A 9155-nucleotide genomic window follows, 5' to 3' on the forward strand; every position below is an offset into this window, starting at 1 on the left:
TATTCTTTTGAGATATACATATATATATATATATATATATATATATGTGTGTGTGTGTGTGTGTGTGTGTGTTTTCTTTTCATCAAGATGGTTGCGCGTGCCATAGAGTTGTTGACTGCTGAGAGTGACCACGCAGAAATGTTTTACATGAAAAGCATCAGAACTTGGGGGGGAAAACAAAGGGAGAAGCAGAAGAAAATGGAAAATAAAAAAAAAAAGTTGAAGAACATAAAAGAAAAAAAAATTAAATTGCTCAAAGCGAAAAAATATAGGGACCAATTGTATAAATTAACCTAAAATTTTTATTTGAAATGATGATTTAACGTGCCATGTTAGCTTACTGTTACACCGTTAACGACAATTAACGGCTCAGTGACTAAAATGTTACAACGCGATAACGTAAGTAACTAAAATGTAACATTTCAAACATAAGTGACTAAAACATAACCAGAGGTAAACAAAAGTGACTATTTTGATAGTTTAGCCAAACTTTAATATAAACTTCACTACATAGTAATTCATATAAAAGTTTCAACAACACTCATAAGATGTTTATCAAATCTTTCATGACCTGTCAGATGAATAAATTATTTAAAGGTTATTACATACACAAAAAAGAATATTATATTTTCTCATAATCAATGCCAAGATTTTGAGAAAAACTTCATATTTCTCATTTTTGTTTTTGCAAAACTATTAATTTGTACCTCACTGATTTTATACTTTTGGATGTTTGGACTATTGGTCCAATTAAAATTAAAATTATCGTTATCACAACCCTTTTCCTATATTTTATGCTTAGATTTCTATTCAAGTAATAACTCTATTTTAAAATTAGTACCACATTTTTAACCAAGATTTGTAAATTGAATTATAATCTACAATATATATAAGCATGAATTTGAAAAAAAAACTTATATTCACACTTCAAAATAAAAAAAAGTTGAAGTAAAATAGAAGTTGTGATAATTATTACACATTTAAAAATATTATAATTCAATTTATAATTATTAGTTAAAAAATATTGATACTGATTTTAAAATAGAGCTATTACTTAAATACATCTTCAAGCATAAAATATAGGAAAAAATTGTGATAATTATAATTTAAATAATAGTTATTAGTTCAAAAACTTTGAAGTAAAAAAAAAGTTGTGTTAATTTTATTGATGTAAAATAGAGTTATTACTTGAATAGAATTATCAACATCTTAATTATCACTTAATCTATATATTAGAGTTATTTATGTTAATCAGCTATTATTTTGAATAATGTTATTCTGCATTAATTACATATAATAAAATTATATTGTATGTTGAATGTGTTAAAATACTTTAATTATGATATGAAAATTCTCCAATATAATGTTTGAATTGAAGAGTTAATGTATTTTAATTATATTCAATAATTAAAATAAGAAATATTATTTTATGTTAATTACAACAATAAAAAGTATAATATTTAAAATCTAATTAAATATTAAATGTATGAAATCACATGTAACATATATGATATTATAAATTAGTTATTTTTACAATTTCTATTTTACTTCAACTTTTAAATGTGAATTTAATAATATAAAAAAATAAAAATATTTTTACCAGTTCAAAATTTATTTCAAGCTTGTACTTATATATATATATATATATATATATATATATATATATATATAGATAGATAGATATAAATGATATATCAACTGATAAACTTTTAGATCCAAAACGTGAACATAGTTGGCTCCTCAGCCAACCACATCCTTTCACGAAAATATTTTTTTTTAATTCCTTACGTAGAAATATTTGAAAAAGTGTTTGGATGAAATATTTTAAAATTTTTATATTTTTAAAATGCTACCATTTTGGATAAATAATTTATTTATAAAAATAAGAATAAAAGAAGAATAATTAGATTAAAAATAATTAATATAAAAATAGTCAATATGAGTATTATTATATTTGAAAAAATATAAATAATTTTAATAAAATGAAAATTTAAAATATTTATTAGATTTAAATAAAATGATTAGTGAAGTTTAAATTTTTATCTTATAGTGAGACCATGCGTCTTAAATCAAATAAAATTTTAAATAATTTTGAAAAATCACCTCTTTAGATGAAATTTGAAAAAAAAATTAAACTACTAAAATCTTCTATTGAAATTACTCATAAATATTGAAATTCTTCAATATACTTACCTAAATTCATTTTTAGAATTTTAAAATCTTGATACAAATGAGACACTCCTTTAAATCTCTCGTCCAAACACACCTTAATATTTAAAAAAAATATATATATATATATATATATATATATATATAATTCCTCTCAATTAAGGTAATATTTTTCATTACGGTTGGGATTTCAAAAGTGCTTTTTTTTATAGTAAAAGCAATAAAGAATACCTAACTTTTGGATCAAAACTGCAGTAAAAAATGTTTTTTCAACCAAACACAAAAGCTGAAATTTAGGTATTTTTGACTTTTGTGTTTTCAAAGTGAAATTTATCAAAATACTCTTATTTATATTAACTATTTAAAATGCATATAAAAATTAAATTAATTTATATTTTATGTATCATTATATTAAGTTATTTAAATATTTTATTTATTACTATAATAAATTATTTAAATATAATTTATTATTATATTTAAGTAGACTTGTTTATGGGTTGAACTACTTACCCAGGCCGAAGGCTTGCCCAAAATTTAAGAGGGTTTGGTAAAAAATACTAGGATAAAAAAATATGCTTGAGCAAAAAAAAATTAGACACATTTAAAATATGGGTCGGGCTTGGCCTTGGGCATTCAAGGCTTGAGCCTGGTCCAATCCGACCTGACTCGTTTTTCAATTTTTCATGTTTTATATTATATTATTTTTATATATTATGTAATTTATAACATGTAAAAAAATCTATAATAATATATAATATGTAAACATTAATATAAAATAAAATGACTATTTATAAAACTATAATAAATATATATATAAATATTAAATATTAAAATAAAATAAAAACAATATGAGCGGGCCAAAAATGAGCTTGGGTTAGCAATTTACAAATATGGATGGGATTAGATAAAATATTAAGCCCATATTTGGTCGAGTTGGGCTTAGGCAAAATAAACTTTGTTAATATCATGCTTATGCCCAACTTGACCTATAACACCTCTATATTTAAGTTTTAAAATATTTTATGTATCATTAATTTTACAAATAATTTATATTAATTTCTTAAAAAGTATTTAAAATTTACACTTATGTATTGTTCTATTAAATTATTTAAATATTATATACCTTAAATAATTTTTAATTTTTACTAACCAAAAATAATATTTTTAATTTTGGCAGCAACAGAGAATATTAAAATTTAACAAATCACAATAATTTTGGAAAGTAATTTTCAACTACAGTCATGGAGAATTAGCCTTAAATTAGATTGTTCCTCTGATTCTTTCATGTGATATTTTTATGTCCTTCTCCCCTTTCCATATTTTTATTGAAGCAAACCTCCAAACTTCCAGAAAAACATGGAAAACAGTAAAATAAATTTTATTTTGTTTAACTTAAACAGAAAAAGTTAAGGTTTGATTATTTGAACATTGTTAAGTATCTTAATGTTTGAAATAGGGCTACGAGAAAAATTGGGAAAATTGGAAATCTATTTGAACCATGCTGTTTGATTCAATTTGACTGCCACTTAAATATCTTTGGTTCAATTTGATTGGGGTTTTTAAAGATTAGAATACTACAGGCCAATTGCAACCTCCTCCAAAATTAATTCCAAATGTTACCCCTCTTATTTATAACTTAAGGTAAATTACATCATTAATCACTAAATTATATGTAAGTTTTCGTTTTGACCACTTAATTAAAAAAAGTTATAATTTGGACAGTAATCTATTCGAAAGTTTTCATTTAAGTCATTGGACTATTAAAATTGATATCATATAGCTTTCTCTTTTTACACCACTTACACTAATAGAAAGCTCTCTTTCCCTTCCATTTCTATAGTTCATTTTTTATGAAACAACTTAGAATGTCATGAATCTGCAACCAAGATTCGAACAATTTTTTTCTTCAATCTCCTATACCAGATTGGCTTGGATCTAAAGTATGTTATCAATTATCGAGTCATTACTTGGAGCTCACTGAATGAGCTTTTTTTTCTAAAAAGAACTTAATAGCCCGATGACTTAAATAAAAACTTTTGATAGTTCAGTTACTTAAATGAAAATTTTTGAATAGTTTAGTGACCAAATTGTAACTTTTTTTAGTTAAGTTACTAAAACGAAAAAACTTACTCATAGTTTAGTGACTAATGGTATAGTTTATTCTAAAACTTAATAAAATCTTTTTTATTTGGCTTATAGTATATAAGGGCCTCAAAGAATTTCAAAAGAGAAAAAAAATCAAGTAAGCCCTTTCCAACTTTTTACACCAATTGAGCCTTTAAATTTACAAAACACTACCAAATCAACCCCTTTAGCTAATGTTGACCATTAATTTGTAACGGAATCCCTGATGTGGGTGTCAACAACCACCATATCAGCAAAACAAAAAAATTTCAAAAAAGATAATTAAAAATTGTAGTTCAGAATGAATTTGCACATATGGTTGTCCTAGTTCCTTTGAATCTAGACATCTAATTGTTCAAATTTATTTTGAAATTGTGAAAATTATAAAGATTTTTATAAAAAAAATCAATTTTTTAAAACTTATAAAAAGTTATTAAAAAACATTAAAAATTATATAAATTAGGGTAAACTACCTAGTTGGTCACCCAACTTTTATGGCGCTTTCATTTTGGTCACCTATAATGAAATCCTTACAATTTCATCACTCAATTTTTAGGGTGTTTTCATTTTAGTCACCTAACTGTTAAATTTGTAATAACGATTAACTGTACATGCCATATTACATTCACACTTTCATTTTGGTCTCCCAACTTCTAGGTTGCTTTCATTTTGGTCACCCCAAAAAATACCATTTTTTAAAGTATTGATTGGGGTAAAAAAAATTAAGGATTAAAGTGAAAATGTGGTAGAAACTAAGATACTGCATTAAAATTGTCAAATTGTAACCAGTTTGTTATTGTAATATTTAAATTAATTAAATTAATCTCCTAAATTTTAATTTGGAAACATAAAATAAAATTTTAAAATTTAGTAGGAGACTAAATTAATTTCAATATTATAGTAACAACTTAATTAACACTATCAAGGGATAATTTTTTTAACTTATTTAATTGATTTTAATGTTTTGAAATTTAAAATTTCAATATTGAAAAAAAATTAAAACTTTTGGAAGAGTGTAAACAAGTACAAATTGACAATTTTTAAAGCATTATTTTAGTTTTTATCACTTTTTTATTTTAATCCTTAATGTTTTCTTTACCCTGATCAATACTTAAAAAATGATATTTTTGGGTGACCAAAATGAAAGCAACCTAGAAGTTGGATGACCAAAGCGAAAGTGTGAACATGATGCGACGTGAATAATTAATTGCCGTTAGAAATTTAACGATTGAGCAACTAAAATAAAAACAACATAAAAGTTGAGTGATGAAATTGCAAGAATTTGAATCACCAACTAAATAGTTTATCCTAAAAAGTACAAAAATAATTTAAAATTACTAAAATTAAAAATTCATAAAAATTAAAAAAAAAACAAAAACTATATACTTAATCAAATTTATTAATACATTTTACTTACCTTTTTCCTTATCAAGCATACATGAACATTATATACTTACCTTTGCTCTTCTAGCATGAACTTGTCTTACCCTTTTTAGTATAACTCGTCTTACCTTACCTTACCTTGATATTCTTTTTAAATTTTCCCATTGAACCACTTGGAATACTAATGATACATGGGTACCTTACCATTGCCATGACTTGTCATGGTCTTACGTGGTATCCTTTTGAAACTTACCATTGCCATGTCTTGACATGGTCTTACATGGTATCCTTGCCTTATGAACGCACCAATGCCATGCCTTGGCATGGTCTTATATGGGACCTTTGCCTTATAGAAACTTATCAATGCCATGTCTTGACATGGTCTTACATGATATCCTTGCCTTAGAAACCTTACCAATTGCCATGCCTTGGCATGGTCTTACATGGTATCCTTAAACCCTAATGTCATGACATTTGTATCCTACACATTCCTAAGGTTCAATTGGGACTTTTTGAAATTACTTCTCCATCAATTCATGCTTGAGTCTTCTTTGAATAATTTCATAAAATAAATTTACACATGCTGGAAATTAACAATATTAACATAAAATAATAGGATATTGCATTTATTTACCGTAAACTTACCTCGAAACAAAATACAATCAACTATATCGATTTAGTGCACTATCTTTTTCTTTCCCCGGTCTAACTCTGGATTTCTTTCTTCTTGATCTATAATAACAAATTTAGATTATTTAATACTCATATTTATTAAAACAGTCCTTGACTCAAACTTTAGAAAAATTACATTTTTACCCCTAAACTTTTACATATTTAGACTTTTTCCCCAAGGCTCGGAAATTAAAATTCATCCTATTTTCTTATGTTTTATGACATGCTGATCATTTTTCCCTTCTATGGCAACATCAAATTCTCACTCTAACATGTACTTATGAACATTAAGTATTTTTACCGATTATGTCATTTTACTCGTTTTCACGTAAAATCGCTTAGCAAAAGTTGTTTAACACAATTTCAAGCTTCATATTCCACCATAAAACATCAAAATAAACACATTTCTCTTATTGGTATTTTTCCAAATATAAACCCTAGGTTAAATTATTGCTAGAATAAGCTTAATCAAGTTACCGAGACTCCAAAAACGTAAAGAACATTAAAAACGGGGCTAAAACGGACTTACAATCGAGCTTGGAAGCTTGAAAAACCCTTGCTATGTCTTCCTCATGTGAAATTCGGCCAAGAGGTTGAAGATGGACAAAAATTGGCTTTTAATTTTGTTTTTAATTCATTTTAATAACTAAATGACCAAATTGCCTTAATTAAAAACTATGGTGTTTTATCTTCCTTTAGGTATTTTTGTCCAAACTAGTATAATGGTCTAATTACTATCCAAGGAACTCCACTTTAGAAACCCATTACTCACAAGTACTTAGTACCTTTGTGAACTAGAACACACATTTTACGACTTTTGCAATTTAGTCCTAAATATCAAATTGGACCCTCTATCGTTAAAATTACTGAACGAAAATTTCACACAATCATGAAATCATGCCATAGACCTTAAAGTGATACTAAAATAAATTTTTCTACCTCGAATTTGTGGTTTCGCAACCACTGTTCCGTTTAGGCCCTATTTCGAGATGTTACACAAAAATATATAAAAATTATTATTATTAATAATAATATATAAAATACTCAAAAAATTATAAAAATATATTTAAAATTTGTTAAAATTTAATATATTTTCACAACATCCCTCCCCCAAACTCCATACTTTTCCTTCTCAATTTTCCCAATCAACGCCAATTTGTCTTCCTCATTCTCTAAATTATTTTCTTTACTTATCATTTTGAGCTTATATAATTTTGACTTCAATTTTTCATTGTAAAAATGAATTAATTTTTCATTTAAGTGTTCACTGTCAAATTGAATTATTTATTCGAATAAAATAATAACAAAAAGGATTTTTGAATTTTTAGAATTTGAAAGGCAATTAATTAGATAATATTACTAAAGAGGAAATCAAATTCCATTACAAATAACTTAAAACAAATGCACACCAAATGTTTTTCTTTTTATATTTCATAAGTTTAAATAATTTTGAATTATTTATTTTAAAATCTTAATTTATATTTTTTAATTTTTAGAATCGCGACACAATAGATATAATGAGTAAATACTAATAGTTAAATTTGTTGTTTTTTCAAAATCGGATTAAATTAATAAAATGGGTAAACATTGATGGTTGTTTTTGTTATTATACCAGGCCATGTCAACATTCTGGTTGGTGATCAAACTCATTTTAATAGTAGAATGACTAAAATTGACCACTTATTTAACATGAGTGACTGAAATAACAAATTTTTAAAATGAATGACCAAAATAAAAGCACAGATAAACTTGGATGACTAAATAGATAGTTTACCTATTAATTTTTTTTGAAATTATTTGAAGATTTTTATTTTAATATATATTTAATATGTATTTGAAGTTTACATTTTAAGGCAAGGAATTAATTTTTTTAAACATGGTCTTTATGTTGAGTTTCTATATAAAAGAATAAGTAGAAGCTCTGGAGCTGGTCAATTTTAATTGTATTTTTTAAAAACTGCATAGATCCCCTCCCAAATATTCCATTGTCGTCCAGTGGTGAGGATATCTGGCTTTCACCCAGAAGACCCGGGTTCAATTCCCGGCAATGGAAGTAGTTTTTAATTTTTATGTTATCTGGCTTTTATCCAGAGGATCTGGGTTCAATGGCCAATAACCGAAAGCATTAATGCAGTATTTTGAACTGGCTCTTCAGTCATTCGGCTACTATATTTTGTTTCTTAAAATCATTTTATTTGGTTGTTGAATTAAAAAATATTTTAACTATTTATTTAATTTTTTATTTTTTTAGTAATTGAACTTGTATTATTTATTAAACCATTCTAAATGGATAGAAAAATTAACGTTTGCTAATTTTTTAAAAAATTTAAAATATTAAAAATATTTATTTATAAATTTAATAATTTTATGAATTTTTAAAATTTAAAATTAGTTAATTATTGATGTGACAATTCATATATATCACATCAATAAAGTTAACGGGCATTAATTTTTCTATCTATTTTAGAATAATTTGATAATCAATGCAAGTTTAAGGGTTAAAGAAAACGGAAAATTAAATGTAATGCTAAAATAAATTTTTATACTTTTAAATAATTTAAATAACTTTTATGAATTTTTAAATTTTAAAATTAATAAATTGTTGATATGGCAATTCATGTGTATATCATATCAACAAAATTTTTATCTATTTTAGATAATTTAACAAACAATATAAATTTAAAACTAAAAGAAAAAATTAAATAAAATACTAAAATATTTTTTTGTAAAATTAAAGTACCAGATAAATTATTATGTCCTAAATAAAAGTATTTTAATAGGCAGCTGTTTAGTAATTAAGCTGATGG

General features: G+C 24.6%; 1 non-coding gene across 1 annotated transcript; it reads left to right on the forward strand.

The window, feature by feature from the left end:
- The first annotated feature begins 8329 nt into the window (after positions 1 to 8329).
- On the forward strand, positions 8330 to 8401 carry TRNAE-UUC (transfer RNA glutamic acid (anticodon UUC)). Its single transcript has one exon. It is a non-coding gene; the product is annotated as a tRNA-Glu (tRNA).
- The last annotated feature ends 754 nt before the right edge of the window (positions 8402 to 9155 follow it).

This window comes from Gossypium arboreum, chromosome 1 (assembly GCF_025698485.1).
Source record: "Gossypium arboreum isolate Shixiya-1 chromosome 1, ASM2569848v2, whole genome shotgun sequence".
Classification (NCBI taxonomy): Eukaryota; Viridiplantae; Streptophyta; class Magnoliopsida; order Malvales; family Malvaceae; genus Gossypium; species Gossypium arboreum.